Here is a 19,459-nt window from a genome sequence, read left to right as displayed (position 1 = left end):
ACGCAGTGATCTTTCAAATCGAAACCTCCATTCATTTATTGATGGCGCTTTCATATCTTCAAGTTTCATGGATGACTATTAAAGTCATCACATTCCGAAACTCGTGGTATTAAAGAAGACATAAGTTCTATAGTAGAACTACTTTTAATAGAATGCTAGTTTCACCTAAATGTATTTAATTTAACCATGTCGATCTTTTTTTAGATTGGATGAATTAAATTTTAGTTAAAAAAATTATGTTTAAAATAGCTTTACACTTTTTACATTTTATAAAGATGCTTTTTTTAGACTGCTGCAAATTTAATTAATGTAATATCAAACAAATCAACCGTAAATCAACAAAAATGTAGGGAGAACTAGAAATATTAAGAGCTTTAAAAAATCTTATCTTAATTAGTATTTCCTAGGAAATAACTTTGACTTTAGTGAAAAAATCATAAGTATTAATTATGTTTATTGACATCATCAGTGTCTTTTTTTTAGCTAACATTTATTATTTCAAAAAAAAAAGTTTTTATTTAACCAGTAAAATTTGTTTTTTTTTATTAGCAGAATTGTAGTAAAATTTGATATATAAGAAATTTTTTGCTGTAAATCAGCTCAGACCTACGGGTCGGATCGTTCTTACCAAGCAGAAATTACAGCTCGTAAATCAAGGATTTTTAATCGAAAATTTACAATATGCTCTTGAATTAATTGTTGTTTACCATAAAAATCTGTGTGAGTTTTGTTTATATTTTAACTAATTTTTGCTTTAAACAGTTTTATTTATATAACACCTTTTTTTAAAGTTTACTATCAAAACGTCTTTTATCTAATAAATCTTGCCCTTAAGAAGTTTGTCTTGTAAATTACATCACTTTTTGTAAAAATTTGCCGACCACAGCTGCAAACGATTAAATAAATTTAATAATTTTAAATATATTTGAAACATAGTTTTGAAATTTAAAGTAAAATATTTGAAAAACAGTTTTTGCCTAACTAACACGCTTAAGATATTTTATAATAGTCATTTAGCATTAATTTAAGTATACTTAAAAATGCATTTTAAAACTTAAAATTGTTTCTAAGTACTTTAAAAGAAAATAAATAAAAATATTAGTCATAAACTTTAACTTTCATGCATTAACAACAAATAAAAAAACCAAGCTTTACTAAAGATGTGTTCTAATTGAAAAAATTACAAAGTAATTAGTTTTTTATTGAATGACCTAAAAAAGCGCTTAAAAAGATCTGGTCCAAGGACCTTGTGCAGAAAAACACCTTTCGGTTATCGAGTCGTACACTACTTGAATACAGTTTAAAGTCTTGTCCAAGACTAAACAAAGCTAATAACAGTTTTTATTTAAGGTAACATCCAGCTTATTTCAACAAAGTAAAACATTTTTGTTTCACCAGTTTTTATTTAAGCAGAAAAGTTATCAGGGAGCGTTAGAATGTTCTTTAAAAGTAACTAAGGTTTTTGTGAGAGTCTAAACCAACAGTAGGTAGAAAGCAAATATTTTAGGGATACAATAAGTTAAAAGGTGTGCTAGAACATTTATGCTCATTTTTGAAGAACTTTACAAAGCAACAAGTGTTATTGTTTATTGAACAATAAAAAAAAATGCTCAAAAAGTTGGTCTAAGGACCTGGTGTACAAAGGAACCTTTCGGTTATCGAGTCGTACACCACATTCTTATAAAGTTTTTTTACGAGCTATTACACACAGTTTTTTTAATCTTTAAAATACTTTTATCTTCAGTAATAAAACAATCACTTAAACGAAATGAAAAACGAAAGAAAATAAAACTAATCGAAAATTAACTGAATTTTGTGCTTAATAATGTACTATGAATCTTGTTAAGTAACACAAGAAATAAAAAGAATATATATTTTCAAATTAACTTTTAAAAGGAAGTAAACAACACTAATAACAAACGTGTGAATACTTGAATTATAAGTTACAACTTCTTTAAAAAAAGTAAAATGTAATACGCTGAAATATTTTGACGAAAAAGATTTATAAGTGTTTTGTGCTAAATAGGTAATTTTTGTTTTATTTAATAATTTAACTTGAACAGTAAAAATAGTTTTACGTTTGAATAATTAAATATACTATTGTAAAAATTTTTAAAAATAAGTGTTAAACTAACAATTTTAAAGTTATTTCAATAATTTAGTCTTTTTATTAAAAACTTAAACAAAAATTATAAAGATATATGTAATGCAACATGTTCAAGATAAAATTAATAAAAGTGTAGTTTAAATAGTTTAAGCACTTTTCTTGGTTTTTTTCAAGTATGCACTTGTTAAATCATCTGTTTAAGTATGAAAGATAAAATTAAGTTGTGTTTTGTAACTTAAAACATTTTAACTTAAAACATAAACAAAACATAACTTTAACACATTAAATGATTTCATTACATTAGAGACAAACAATTGTATCTGTCTATATAGCAATTAAATTTGTTGCTATTAAATTTTAAACTAAATGCTATTAGTACTTAGTAATTAAATTTTGTTTATAGTTTTTACAAAAGTTAAAAAATTAATGCAAAAAGTTTTTGATTTAACACTTTTTAAATCAATAACTGATAACATTTTAAAAGTTTAAACGTTTTTTTTTTACAACTATTGTTCCGCTTTTTAACTCTTATTTAGCTTTATCTTTTTTTTTTGAAAACTTTAAAACAAAAGGCTAAAACTCCAACTACAAAAATAGAAGCCATAAATTAAATAAAGTTAAATAATCTATGAAAAATTTTTAATTACGTTTACTACAAACAAATATTGTACTTTTTAAGTTTTACAGTGAGACTTACTGAGGAACGAATTTGTTTATCTTTTAACAGTTAAAAGCGTTTTTTTTGCACTTATATAAATATTTTGTTGAGGCAAAAATGTTTATTTATGACAGTCAAAAAAAGTCTAAATCTCATAAAAAACGTTGTTATTACTTAAATCAAAACGCCTATTCATGATCGAGTTTTTTTAATTCATTTTACAGGAAACACAACAATATTTCGCAGATAAAATTGTTCTGACGTCGTGTTTACTTTATTAATATTTTATTTTATTTCTATTGATTTTTTGTTATAAATCAAAATAAAACTAGCTCGTTTCTGAGAGAACTTTTTTCTATGTAAGATTTTAAGAGTTAAGGTTATGTCAAATTGAGAAAAAATAGAAAAATAATCTACACTTTTAAAGCATGTTAACTTCAACATTAGATATTTTTAGTATTAAAACTGCCTAAAGCAGGGGTTGGCAGCCTTATATAACTTGCGGGCCAATTTTTCTTGGAAAATAGCACGTGGGCTGCACCATTTAGAAAAAAACCTTTGAGGGCCGCATATATTTTGAAACAGTTCTAGTAATCAGTAGAAAAATATTGTGTAAGATCAAAAATATGATAATTTGAGTAGTATTAGAGCACTAATAAAGAGTATTTATTAAAATTAGAGACTAACTAAAAGCTTTATTAGATAATCTTTTATTTCTATTGATTTAAAAATGTATATTTCTGGCCAAAAAGGAGCTCGCGGGCCTTACTAAAACAGCATAAGTATAAATATTTGGTTTAAGCAATGAATTACCCATGTTTTTTAAAAGCTATAAGCTTTTTATTGCTAAAATGAGTTTTATGAGAGAAGTTAAAGGAAAATCAAGGTAAAACAGTATTCTCTCCAGCAAAGTATGCATAAAAATTTAAGCTTTGATAACTCATTAATATTGTTTATTAAAAGTCCTTTATAGTATTTGTTAGGAAAGTAAGAAATACATCCGATTAAATGTGGTTGTGTTTTTTTTATAATTTAAGTTTTATTTTATTTAGAGAAATTCTTAGGATATTTCTTAACTTTTTCAACAAAAAGATTTACCGAGTATATTTTGGCAGCTCAAGTATTAATCAAATAAATTAAGTAAGTTTGGTTAAATCATTTAATTAGATGTAATAAGTGTTTTAAAACTACTTTTTTCAATTGAACTAGAATCTTTCTAAATTTAAAAATCCAATTTGTTAAAAGTAACACAAAGCAAATTTTTAAATACTTTGAAGTAATTGTTTTTACTACATTGAGCAAAAAAAAAACACTTGTCAAACTTTGTTTATAAGCTATACATGCAAGCTAAGAAAAATAGGCAAGATGGTCAATTGAAAACCAATCAAAAATAGCATAACTATACAACATATAACAATATACTTCATACGATTTTTCTAAAGTATAACTTTAATTTTTAAGTTACTTTTCTAATGGTATGTTTGTTTTAGTTGATAACTATCAACTTTAACAAGTTTAAAAAAATTTCAGTACATAAAATAAATAAATAATTAAACGCAAACGATAACAATGAACTTGTCTAGAACTGTACAAACAAACAACTTTAGTCTCAATCTCACTGAATTGCAGAAAGCTAAACTAGACAAAACTCAAATCTTAACTTTTGGAATTTCTTCTGGTTTTTCTTTATACTTGTTTTTGTGCACTCTATACTATACAATTATTAAATGGAAAGATAAACTTCGTTTCGACAATTGCTGTTGTTTAATTACTACTGTATCTACTCTGTTGGCATTTAGTACAGTTTTATGCAGAATAGTATTTTGGAAATCTTATCTCAGTACATGCCCAATTTTACAAGCTTTAGTTTTCACCAATTTAACATTAAGTAGGTGCTCAGCTCATTTAGTTTTTCGTTCTCGATATAACTTAATGTACAAATCTAAAAACAAAAAGGCTTTTTTCTATACAATATTTATTATTGTTGCTTCAATGTTGCAGTTATTGGGTTGTTACTTAACAGCTTTTTGGCTTGGAAATCCAAAAAGTTGCATTTCTGGAATGCCTAATAAAGTTAGCCTGTACTTACTTGTTTTTTTCTATTTTACAATCTTTATCATGCAAACAATAATGCTTGTTATGATTATCAAGCCAGTTCTAAAGCATTTGAAAAATTTAGAAAAAAGTAACTCAGACATACAAAACTTACAAATGGTCAATGTTCTGAAGCGCTTGTTTTTATCATTGTTAATTTATGTACTAAGTGACGTTCTGTTGATCGTTTCAAGTTTGGTTTTTGCTAGTATCAATACTTGGCTACCAGTTTTTACACTAATAAATATGAACATAAACTCAATGTCTATCATATTTTCGTTTGTTGACTTTAAACAAAGACTTATGCCGCTGAGAATAAAGGATAATCGGCCAAAACAGGTAAAAAGCCTCTTTTGTATCTATGGAAGTTTATTTAAAATAAATAGTTAGAATTAAGATATATTATTATCAACTGCTTCATAACACAATGCACTCTAAATACATACAAAACAAGTTTTTAGGTTTGTTTTCAAAAAAAAAACAAAGAATGTCCAGTAAAAGTTATCGATTTCTTATTTATACTTTGAAGTTATTTTTGATACTATAAAACAATTTGTACTTAACTTTTAGTTAAGACTTCGATTGAGTTCTTATACAACTTTATTTATTTAGTTGCTATTTGTTTTAGTTCTGTTTGTGTATTTAAACTGTAATTTTTAATAAAATAAAAACAAATTCTTTGAAACATAAAACAAATTGCAATGATTACTTTGCAAAAATTTAAAACATATACAATACATACATTATTATATGCACTTTTTTTTCAGGAAAAAAGGATTGTAAAGATTTCAACAGTGGAAAGGAAAAGAACTCTATCAAGTAACATAAGTTAGACTAGTTTAAGTTATTTAAAAGCTACAATCTTTTAACTTGGGTAAAGTATGATTAATACTGCTGCTAAATTAACCTTTGTAAAAAGATTATACACAAAAGGTTGATTACTTAGAAATACTTTCTATAGCGCTATATTCTTTATGTTTATTTAAATATGTTTCAAAAAGAATAGTGTTCAATGTAGTTTGTTGTTAAGCTCATAAAGAAACTTGTCAATTCTGTGTAAAATTTAAAGCTATATATATAAAAGATTTAAAAAAGTTTCTTTTTTGAAATAAGTAAGAAAAAACTATTAATTAGTACATTATTAGAACAAGAAAATGTGAAGACTTACTTTGCTCCTTGTAATATTGAGGGCTTTTTCTTAAAAAAGTTATAGAATGTTTGTTTTTTTATGGTTTTTGATTTTTGTTATAATTATTCATCATTCTTATATAACTGTTTTGTCAAAACACTACCTTTTCAACAACTTTTAAAAACCACTTAAAAAATAATATTTTACATAAATAATTTAGTAGACTGTTATGCTTTGATTTTTGCATAGATTATTTACTGTTTAACATTTTATCTGTTTTTTCTTAATAGAGTCAACATTTGTTTTCCTTTATATTTTTTTGTAGTGCCATTTCAATTCGCTTGAAAATGTCTATAAACTAATTTCTAGTCATTTTATTTTTCTTTCATTAAAATAAAATATTTATAAGGCTATCAATACTTGCATGATGCTGTTTTTTTTCTAAATTTTAGTTCTGTGTTTTTTATGGTATGTTTTTCATTTATAATTAATAAAGTAAAACAAAAAAGAAAGATTTAATTATTCTGTATTTAATACTAACTGAAATCTTTGATGAGCATATAATCTTTAAAAGCTTTTTAGTATGCTTTTTAAAAGACTTTAATATTGTGTAATTTTTCTCACATTAATTCTCTATATATAATTCAACAAATCATAGAGAGTAGCAAAACATCTCTCATATAAAATCTAATATAAATTAAGAAAAAAACAACTTAAACTTTAAAAGCTTTACAGTTTTACAAAAAAAACAATGCTCGTATTTTTTTTAAATAAATAAACTTTTTAAATACAAAATTTATTCAATTTGAAATAAATATGAAAATTTAAGATTGTAAGAATTTTAAGTTAAGAAAAATTGAATATTTTTATGAATTCTGATGTGATGTTAAGTTTTCAGAGTTATAAAAAGTAAAAGTAACTTAAGGTAAAATTAATTCGTAATAATTACTTAATATTTTGATTATAAACAAAAACTATTCCAAGTAAGTTATATTTTCAAAAATTATTGTTCTTAAGTTTTCTTATTCATTACTCAACTTTAACTACATAACTTTTACATATTTAATACTTATACCTAGTATATTAGTTATCTTATCAACTGAAGATACTATAAAAACATTTAAATTATATACTATTGTATTTTTAAAGCCAAACTTTTGTAAACAAGTACATTAGAGTCATCGAAAGTACGCACTAAATTTCAAAAACAAATAAGATAATTTATTTTGAACTAAAATTATCTGTAATATTTTATTAAAAGAATGAAGATAAACAAGAAAAAAAAACATAATTTTAATAAGATTAAAGCAAACATTACAAAATAACTTTTTTGACTGAACCATGCAAAGTCTACTAATATCATATTTTCAACAAAAATAATTTAAGTCGATCCAAAAATTCAGTAACTATTATAGCTAGTATAATAAAAGTTTTATTATCTTACATTTATTAGAAACTTAAACTTAGCAAAAATTTAACTAGTAGCAAATGAATACGCTATACATTATTTTATTAATAAAAGTTATACTTTCTACAATTTCAATAAACTATTATTGTTTTTAACTTTGATTTAAGATATGTCTGAAGTTTTTTAGTAAATGTATTTAAGAATTACCGGAGTCTCAAGTAATATTTTAATAACGGATATACTTACTATAGTGATAAGAAACTCTGCTATCATTTATGAGTTTAAATGTACAAACTTAAGTTCAAAAATTAGAAAAAAAAGATCTATTAGTCACTAAAAAACTGTATTATAATTAGACATTAAGTAAATCAGAAATTTAAAAAAAATAAAGTTTAATTTAAAATCCAGATAATTAAAAGGCCTTTTATGCAACCTCTTATTCACTAGAAAAAAAACTTTAAATATTAAGTAATTTTTACGTTTTTATTTTTTAATATGAGCGAAGTAGCAGTTAAATAATACAAATACTTAAAAAAAAAACACTTCAAATAAAACGTTTTTAAAGTTTTAAAATGAAAGTAAAAGTTTTATATTTTTCTTCTAAACAAAAATATTATGAAACATCTTGTTTAAAATAATTAATTTAGGCTTAATTTATATAAAAATCAATTATCAATAGTTTATACATTTTAACCTTTGTTTTCGTCTAAATAAAAAACTTTTAACTTTTTAATACTCAACAAAAAAGAACCGTTTTTTGTAAAGAAGTAAATGAAACAAATAGTTGTATATTATTAATATAAACTGATTTTAACATCTAAGCAGACGATAAAAATCTAAATCGATTGATTGTTCTTCTAGGGTTTTTATTAATTTTTGTAATAATACAAATTCATATAATTCTCCTAAAAATACGCCTTACTTACATGAAAGCTGTTTTTTAATCGAATTAAATGATTTATTTTTATGCAGTACAAGCAATACAGCGTGAGAAACTCGCTAAATATGCATTTAAAAGGTTTTTTAAAATACCTAGAGACGTTTTTATAATAAAAACAGATTTAAAAAAAAATTTATATAACTATCACTTTGTTTTAGATATTTTTATTCTAACATTAGCTTTTAGTTCATATTAAAGCTGTTTAAAATTTTTTTGCTTACAGCTTTTTGTAACAGACTTGGTTATTTGTAATAAAATTTTTTAAGTTTAATTTTTTATCATTCTAATTATAAATAAATTTTTATTTTAGGTTAAGTATACGCAAATCATTTATTTTAATATGTAATTATAAATTTTATATTTAAACTTATTTTAATTCAGTAATTTTGAGTTCTACGGTTTTCGAGAAACACCTTGTTTCAGAGCGATATATTTTTACAGTACTAAGGTATTTTTAAGCATATTAATATTAAAGTTTTTAAACCAGCATAATAAAAAAACATAAAACTTAGAAAAAAAAGTAAACTTATACATCTTTGATTTGACAAGAAAATACCCATATATTTTAAGAATTATAATTTTAGATTTAAAAAATAACTTTAAAAGAGAAATAAAACAGAGAGCACAAAAAAAATTCCCGAAAAAATGTGATAAAAATTATTTATTTAAGCTTAGATAAGTAGTTGATACCATAAATTAAAAGCGTTTTGTAGTATGCGTAAACAAAAATTAGAAAAACGTCAAGATGATTTCTATACGTTTTATAAAATACAAGTTTCTTTTTTTTAAACTATGCTTAGGATATCTTATACGTTTTAAAGCAAAAAGATTTGTTTAAGATTATTTGGTAGCTTGAGTGTTGATTAAATTACTTTAAATATATCTAGTAGAATCATTAAACTAGATTTAATTAATGTTGTAGAACAATTCTTATCAAACATAATATTAAGTTAGTAGTTTTTTAGTTAGGTATGTTAAAAACAACAACAAAAAAATTTTTGAAAAATTTCAAAATTTTTTTTTAAATACGTGAAGTAAAGTTAAATTGCTAATTTTTTTATTAAAAGTTTTTCGTACAAACTGAAATAAAGTTGGTAGTGTGGTAAATTTAAGAACAAATAAAATTTATATATATTTAGTTTACGAAAACATACTTAAAATGAATACTTTTTATCAAATTAAAACATTACATTTTAGACAACTTTTATATTATCATTTTTTTCTTACTTTAGAATTTTTTAGTTTAGAAAATTTAGGTAAATCCAATAATTAAATACAAAAAAAAAAACGATTAATTTAATATATGTCTGAAGTCTTTAAGTAAATGTATTTAAGAATTACCGGAGTCTTAAGTAATATCTTAGTAACAGATATACTCACTATTGTGATAAGAAGTTCTGCTTTCATTTATAAGTTAAAATGTACAAACTTAAGTTTAAAAAAAATATCTGTTAGTCACTGAAAAACTGTATTATAATTAGATATTAAGTAAATCAGAACTTTCTAAAAATAAAACTTAATTTAAAAACCAGATAATTAAAAGCCCTTTTATGCAACCATTTTATAATAAGAAAAAAAAAACTTATAAATTAAGTTAATTTTTATGTTTTTAATGTTGAATATAGGCGAAGTAGCAGTTAAATAATACAAAATACCTAAATAAAGTTCTCAAATAAAACGTTTTTAAAGTTGAAAATGAAAATGAAAGTTTTATATTTTCTTTCTAAACAAAAATATTATGAAACATCTTGTTTAAATCAATTAACTTAGGCTTAATTTATATAACAATCAATTATCAATAGTTTATACATTTTAACTTTTGTTTTCGTCTAAATAAAAATATGTTCACTAATTAATACTCAACAAAAAGAACCGTATTTTGAAAAGAACATTAAAGTAAATAAAACGAATAATTGTATGTTAGTCATATAAACTGTTTTTAACATCTAAGCAGACGATAAAGATATAAACCGATTGATTATTCGCGCTAGAATTTTTAATTTTTTTAGTAATAACAATAATTCATACAATTCTCCTAAAAATACGTCTTACTTACTTACACGAAAGCTGTTACTTAATCGAGTTAAATAATTTATTAATATGCAGTACAAGCAATACAGCGTGAAAAACTCGCTAAATATGCAATTAAAAGGATTTTTAAAATACGCAGAGACGTTTTTATAATATAAGTAGAATTAAAATAAATCTTTATATAACTATCACTTTATTTTAAATATTTCTATCCTTACATATTTTTATTCTTACATTAGCTTTTAGTTTATATTAAAACTGTTTACAATTTTGTTGCTTAAAGATTTTTGTAACAGACTTGGTTATTGGTAATAAATTTTTTTACGTTTAATTTTTTATCATTCTAATTATAAATAAATTTCTTTTTTAGGTTAAGTATACGCAAACCATTTATTTTAATATGTAATTATAAATTTTATATTTAAACTTATTATAATTCAATAATTTTAAGATCTACGGTTTTCGAGAAACACTTTGTTTCAAATCGACAAATTTTACAGTATTAAGGTATTTTTATAAGCATATAAATATTAAAGTTTTTAAACCAGCATAATGAAAAACATAAAGCTTAGAAAAAAAGTACATTTATACACCTTTCATTTGACAATAATAAACCCATATATTTTAAGAATTAAAATTTTTGATTTAAAAAAAATAACTTTAAAAGAGAAATTAAACAGAAAGCACAAAAAAAAATTTCCGAAAAAATGTGATAAAAATTATTTTTTTAAGCTTAGATAAGTATTTGATACCATAAATTAAAAGCTTTTTGTAGTATGCATAAACAAAAGTTAGAAATACGTCAAGATATTTTTTATACGTTTTATAAAAAGTAAGTTCCTTTTTTTAATTTTGCTTAGGATATCTTATACGTTGTAAAGCAAATTGATTTGTTTAAGATTATTTGGTAGATTGGGTATTAATTTAATTACTTTTAATATATCTAGTAGAATCATTAAACTAGATTTAATTAATGTTGTAGAATACCCGTTGTCAAATAAAATGTTAAGTTAGTAGTTTTTTAGTTTATGCATGTTAAAACAACAACAAAAAATTTTATGACAAATTTCAAAATGTTTTTTTAAATACGTAAAGTAAAGTTAAATTGCTAATTTTTTACTTAAAAGATTTTCATACAAATTAAAACAAAGTTAGTAGTGTGGTAAACTTAAGAACAAATAAAATTTATATATATTTAGTTTACGAAAACATACTTAAAATGAATACTTTTTATCAAATTAAAACTATACATTTTAGACAACTTTTATATTATTTTTTTTTCTTACTTTAGACTTTTTTAGTTTAGAAAATTTAGGTAAATACAATAGTTAAATACAAAAAAAAAACGACAAGAATGAACTTGTCTAGCACTATACAAACAAACAACTTTAGTCTCAATCTCACTGAATTGCAGAAAGCTAAACTGGACAAAACTCAAATCTTAACTTTTGGAATTTCTTCTGGTTTTTCTTTATACTTGTTTTTGTGCACTCTATACTATACAATTATTAAATGGAAAGATAAACTTCGTTTCGACAATTGCTGTTGTTTAATTACTACTGTATCTACTCTGTTGGCATTTAGTACAGTTTTATGCAGAATAGTATTTTGGAAATCTTATCTCAGTACATGCCCAATTTTACAAGCTTTAGTTTTCACCAATTTAACATTAAGTAGGTGCTCAGCTCATTTAGTTTTTCGTTCTCGATATAACTTAATGTACAAATCTAAAAACAAAAAGGCTTTGTTTTATACAATCTTTATTATTGTTGCTTCAATGTTGCAGTTATTGGGTTGTTACTTAACAGCTTTTTGGCTTGGAAATCCAAAACGTTGCATTTCTGGAATGCCTAATAAAGTTAGCCTGTACTACTTGTTTTTTTCTACTTTACAATCTTTTTCATGCAAACAATAATGCTTGTTATGATTATTAAGCCAGTTCTAAAGCATTTGAAAAATTTAGAAAAAAGTAACTCAGACATACAAAACTTACAAATGGTCAATGTTCTGAAGCGCTTGTTTTTATCATTGTTAATTTATGTACTAAGTGACGTTCTGTTGATCGTTTCAAGTTTGGTTTTTGCTAGTATCAATACTTGGCTATCAGTTTTTACACTAATAAATATGAACATAAACTCAATGTCTATCATATTTTCGTTTGTTGACTTTAAACAAAGACTTATGCCGCTGAGAATAAAGGATAATCGGCCAAAACAGTTAAAAAGCCTCTTTTGTATCTATGGAAGTTTATTTAAAATAAATAGTTAAAACTAAGATATATTATTTTAACTGCTTCACAACACAATGCACTCTAAATACATACAAAACAAGTTTTTAGGTTTGTTTTCAAAAAAAAAAAAACAAAGAATGTCCAGTAAAAGTTATCGATTTCTTACTTATACTTTGAAGTTATTTTTGATACTATAAAACAATTTGTACTTAACTTTTAGTTAAGACTTCGATTGAGTTCTAATACAACTTTATCTATTTAGTTGCTATTTGTTTTAGTTTTGTTTGTGTATTTAAACTGTAATTTTTGTTAAATTAAAAACAAATTCTTTGAAACATAAAACAAATTGCAATGATTACTTTGCAAAAATTTAAAACATATACAATACATACATTATTATAAGCACTTTTTTTTCAGGAAAAAAGGATTGTAAAGATTTCAATAGTGGAAAGGAAAGGAACTTTATCAAGTAACATAAGTTAGACTAGTTTAAGTTATTTAAAAGCTACAATCTTTTAACTTGGGTAAAGTATGATTAATACTGCTGCTAAATTAACCTTTGTAAAAAGATTATACACAAAAGGTTGATTACTTAGAAATACTTTCTATAGCGCTATATTCTTTATGTTTATTTAAATATGTTTCAAAAAGAATAGTGTTCAATGTAGTTTGTTGTTAAGCTCATAAAGAAACTTTTCAATTCTGTGTAAAATTTAAAACTATATATATAAAAGATTTAAAAAAGTTTCTTATCTGAAAAAAGTAAGAAAAAATTATTAGTTAGTACATTATTAGAACAAGAAAATGTGAAGACTTACTTTGCTCCTTGTAATATTGAGGGCTTTTTCTTAAAAAAGTTATAGAATGTTTGTTTTTTTATGGTTTTTGATTTTTGTTATAATTATTCATCATTCTTATATAACTGTTTTGTCAAAACACTACCTTTTCAACAACTTTTAAAAACCACTTAAAAAATAATATTTTACATATATAATTTAGTAGACTGTTATGCTTTGATTTTTGCATAGATTATTTACTGTATAACATTTTATCTGTTTTTTCTTAATAGAGTCAACATTTGTTTTCCTTTATATTTTTTTGTAGTGCCATTTCAATTCGCTTGAAAATGTCTATAAACTAATTTCTAGTCATTTTATTTTTCTTTCATTAAATTAAAATATTTATAAGGCTATCAATACTTGCATGATGCTGTTTTTTTTCAAAATTTTTGTTCTGTGTTTTTTATGGTATGTTATTCACTTATTATTAATAAAGTAAAACAAAAAAAAAATATTATTCTGTATTTAATAATAACTGAAATCATTGAAGAGCTTTCATAATCTTTAAAACCTTTTTAGTATGCTTTTTGAAAGACATTAATATTGTGTAACTTTTTACACATTAATTCTCTATATATAATTCAACAAGTCATAGAGAGTAGCAAAATACCTGTCTTATAAAATCTAATATAAATTAAGAAAAAAACAACTTGAACTTTAAAAGCTTTACAGTTTTACAAAAAAAAACAATGCTCGTATTTTTTTTTAAATTAATAAACCTTTTAAATACAAAATTTATTCAATTTGAAATAAATATGAAAATTTAAGATTATAAGAATTTTAAGTTAAGAAAAATTGAATATTTTATGATTTCTGATGTGATGTTAAGTTTTCAGAGTTATAAAAAAAAAAGTAACTTAAGGTAAAAGTAATTCGTAATAATTACTTAATATTTTGATTATAAACAAAAACTATTCCAAGTAAGTTATATTTTTAAAAATTATTGTTCTTAAGTTTTCTTATTCATTACTCAACCTTAACTTCATAACTTTTACATATTTAATACTTATACCTAGTATATTAGTTATCTTATCAACTGAAGATACTATAAAAACATTTAAATTATATACTATTGTATTTTTAAAGCCAAACTTTTGTAAACAAGTACATTAGAGTCATCGAAAGTACGCACTAAATTTCAAAAACAAATAAGATAATTTATTTTGAACTAAAATTATCTGTAATATTATATTAAAAGAATGGAGATAAAAAAACATGCTTTTAATAAGATTAAAGCAAATATTACACAATTACTTTTTTGACTGAACCATGCAAAGTCTACTAAGATCATATATTCAACAAAAATAATTTAAGTCGATGCAAAAATTCAGTAACTATTATAGCTAGTATAATAAAAGTTTTATTATCTTATATTTATCAGAAACTTAAACTTAGCAAAAATTTAACTAGTAGCAAATGAATACGCTATACATTATTTTATTAATAGAAGTTATACTTTCTACAATTTCAATAAACTATTATTGTTTTTAACTTTGATTTAAGATATGTCTGAAGTTTTTTAGTAAATGTATTTAAGAATTACCGGAGTCTCAAGTAATATTTTAATAACGGATATACTTACTATTGTGATAAGAAACTCTGCTATCATTTATGAGTTTAAATGTACAAACTTAAGTTCAAAAATTAGAAAAAAAAATCTGTTAGTCACTGAAAAACTGTATTATAATTAGATATTAAGTAAATCAGAACTTTCTAAAAATAAAACTTAATTTAAAAACCAGATAATTAAAAGCCCTTTTATGCAACCATTTTATCAAAAGAAAAAAAAAACTTATAAATTAAGTTAATTTTTATGTTTTTAATGTTTAATATAGGCGAAGTAGCAGTTAAAGAATACAAATCCTTAAAAAAAAACACTTCAAATAAAACGTTTTTAAAGTTAAAAATAAAAGTAAAGTTTTGCATTTTCTTTCTAAACAAAAGTTTTGTCAAACATCTTGTTTAAAATAATTAGTTTATGCTTAATTTATATAAAAATCAATTATTAATAGTTTATACATTTTAATCTTTGTTTTCGTCTAAATAAAAAACTGTTCACTAATTAATACTCAACAAAAAGTACCGTATTTTGTAAAGAACATTAAAGTAAATGAAACGAATATGTTGTATGTTAGTAATATAAACTGTTTTTAACATCTAAGCAGACGATAAAGATATAAATCGATTGATTAGACTTGCTAGGATTTTTATATATTTTTGAAATAGTCGAATTCATAGAATTCTCCTAAAAATACGTTTTACTTACTTACACAAAAGTTGTTCCTTAATCGAATTAAATTATCCCGTTACAGAGAAATAATTTTGGGGGGTAATAGGGATTAGTAAAGTAGATTAGTACAACAATCAATACAACACTTATATTTTATTTACATAAACTAAACAACACAAAGGTACAATTACATCACTCTATACGAGAACTAAAGTTAAGCAAACATGAGAACATTAGTTCTTAAATCTGACGTGTTTAAAATGCATCTTAACTTAAAGCACACTAATAACTGCCGAATGCTCTGCCGAAACTGCTACTGCAAGTAAATGCAAGTAAAATTCCGTTTTATAAGGACTGAAACAAATGTAACTCCTAACAATAAAAAATGTTTGTTTTTTCATTACTGGAATCACGTCACGAAATCTGCGTAAAACAGTTTACAACATCCGGTTTTAAATAAATTTGGAAAAGCTTGTTTTGAGAATCATGAAAAATGTTTTGGAAAAACTTTGATTGTTACAAAAGATTCCATATTTATTCACGAGCTTTAAAATACTAAAATGAAATGTTAGTTTCATTACAAAATAATTGATTAATATACAATACAAGCAATACAGCATGAAAAACTCGCTAAATATGCATTAAAAAAGTTTTTTTAAATACGTAGAGACGTTTTTATAATATAAACAGAATTAATTTTTTTTATATAACTATTACATTGTTCTAAATACTTTTATTCTTACATTACCTTTTAGTTCAAAATAAAACTGTTTAAAATTTTGTTGCTTAAAGATTTTTGTAACAGACTTGGTTATTGGTAATAAAACTTTTTAGGTTTAATTTTTTATCATTTTAATTATGAAAATTTTTTTATTTTAGGTTAAATATACGCTAATCATTTATTATATGCTTATCATTTATTATACGCAAATCATTTACTTTCATATGTAATTATAAGTTTTCTATTTAAACTTATTTTAATTCAGTAATTTTGAGCTCTACGGTTTTCGAGAAAAACCTTGTTTTAAATCGATATATTTTTACAGTACTAAGGTATTTTACAAGCATATTAATATTAAAGTTTTCAAACCAGCATAATAAAAAAACATAAAACTTAGAAAAAAAAAGTAAACTTATACATCTTTGATTTGACAAGAAAATACCCATATATTTTAAGAATTATAATTTTAGATTTAAAAAATAACTTTAAAAGAGAAATAAAACAGAGAGCACAAAAAAAAATTATAACAAAATGTGATAAAAATTATTTATTTAAGCTTAGATAAGTAGTTGATACCATAAATTAAAAGCGTTTTGTAGTATGCGTAAACAAAAATTAGAAAAACGTCAAGATGATTTCTATACGTTTTATAAAATACAAGTTCCTTTTTTTTAAACTATGCTTAGGATATCTTATACGTTTTAAAGCAAAAAGATTTGTTTAAGATTATTTGGTAGCTTGAGTGTTGATTAAATTACTTTAAATATATCTAGTAGAATCATTAAACTAGATTTAATTAATGTTGTAGAACAATTCTTATCAAACATAATATTAAGTTAGTAGTTTTTTAGTTAGGTATGTTAAAAACAACAACAAAAAAATTTTTGAAAAATTTCAAAATTTTTTTTTAAATACGTGAAGTAAAGTTAAATTGCTAATTTTTTTATTAAAAGTTTTTCGTACAAACTGAAATAAAGTTGGTAGTGTGGTAAATTTAAAAACAAATAAAATTTATATATATTTAGTTTACGAAAACATACTTAAAATGAATACTTTTTATCAAATTAAAACTTTACATTTTAGACAACTTTTATATTATTATTTTTTTCTTACTTTAGACTTTTTTAGTTTAGAAAATTTAGGTAAATCCAATAATTAAATACAAAAAAAAAAACGATTAATTTAATATATGTCTGAAGTCTTTAAGTAAATGTATTTAAGAATTACCGGAGTCTTAAGTAATATCTTAGTAACAGATATACTCACTATTGTGATAAGAAGTTCTGCTTTCATTTATAAGTTAAAATGTACAAACTTAAGTTTAAAAAAAATATCTGTTAGTCACTGAAAAACTGTATTATAATTAGATATTAAGTAAATCAGAACTTTCTAAAAATAAAACTTAATTTAAAAACCAGATAATTAAAAGCCCTTTTATGCAACCATTTTATAATAAGAAAAAAAAAACTTATAAATTAAGTTAATTTTTATGTTTTTAATGTTGAATATAGGCGAAGTAGCAGTTAAATAATACAAAATACCTAAATAAAGTTCTCAAATAAAACGTTTTTAAAGTTGAAAATGAAAATGAAAGTTTTATATTTTCTTTCTAAACAAAAATATTATGAAACATCTTGTTTAAATCAATTAACTTAGGCTTAATTTATATAACAATCAATTATCAATAGTTTATACATTTTAACTTTTGTTTTCGTCTAAATAAAAATATGTTCACTAATTAATACTCAACAAAAGAACCGTATTTTGTAAAGAACATTAAAGTAAATGAAACGAATAATTGTATGTTAGTCATATAAACTGTTTTAACATCTAAGCAGACGATAAAGATATAAACCGATTGATTATTCGTGCTAGAATTTTTAATTTTTTTAGTAATAACAATAATTCATACAATTCTCCTAAAAATACGTCTTACTTACTTACACGAAAGCTGTTACTTAATCGAGTTAAATAATTTATTAATATGCAGTACAAGCAATACAGCGTGAAAAACTCGCTAAATATGCAATTAAAAGGATTTTTAAAATACGCAGAGACGTTTTTATAATATAAGTAGAATTAAAATAAATCTTTATATAACTATCACTTTATTTTAAATATTTCTATCCTTACATATTTTTATTCTTACATTAGCTTTTAGTTTATATTAAAACTGTTTACAATTTTGTTGCTTAAAGATTTTTGTAACAGACTTGGTTATTGGTAATAAATTTTTTTACGTTTAACTTTTTATCATTCTAATTATAAATAAATTTCTTTTTTAGGTTAAGTATACGCAAACCATTTATTTTATTATGTAATTATAAATTTTATATTTAAACTTATTATAATTCAATAATTTTAAGATCTACGGTTTTCGAGAAACACTTTGTTTCAAATCGACAAATTTTACAGTATTAAGGTATTTTTATAAGCATATAAATATTAAAGTTTTTAAACCAGCATAATAAAAAACATAAAGCTTAGAAAAAAAGTACATTTATACACCTTTCATATGACAATAATAAACCCATATATTTTAAGAATTAAAATTTTAGATTTAAAAAAAATAACTTTAAAAGAGAAATTAAACAGAAAGCACAAAAAAAAATTTCCGAAAAAATGTGATAAAAATTATTTTTTTAAGCTTAGATAAGTATTTGATACCATAAATTAAAAGCTTTTTGTAGTATGCATAAACAAAAGTTAGAAATACGTCAAGATATTTTTTATACGTTTTATAAAAAGTAAGTTCCTTTTTTTAATTTTGCTTAGGATATCTTATACGTTGTAAAGCAAATTGATTTGTTTAAGATTATTTGGTAGATTGGGTATTAATTTAATTACTTTAAATATATCTAGTAGAATCATTAAACTAGATTTAATTAATGTTGTAGAATACCCGTTGTCAAATAAAATGTTAAGTTAGTAGTTTTTTAGTTTATGCATGTTAAAACAACAACAAAAAATTTTATGACAAATTTCAAAATGTTTTTTTAAATACGTAAAGTAAAGTTAAATTGCTAATTTTTTACTTAAAAGATTTTCATACAAATTAAAACAAAGTTAGTA

The sequence above is a fragment of the Thalia democratica genome, chromosome 2, assembly GCF_965202585.1.
Source record: "Thalia democratica chromosome 2, ktThaDemo2.hap1.1, whole genome shotgun sequence".
NCBI lineage: Eukaryota > Metazoa > Chordata > Thaliacea > Salpida > Salpidae > Thalia > Thalia democratica.
Note: the sequence above shows the minus strand (reverse complement) of the source record.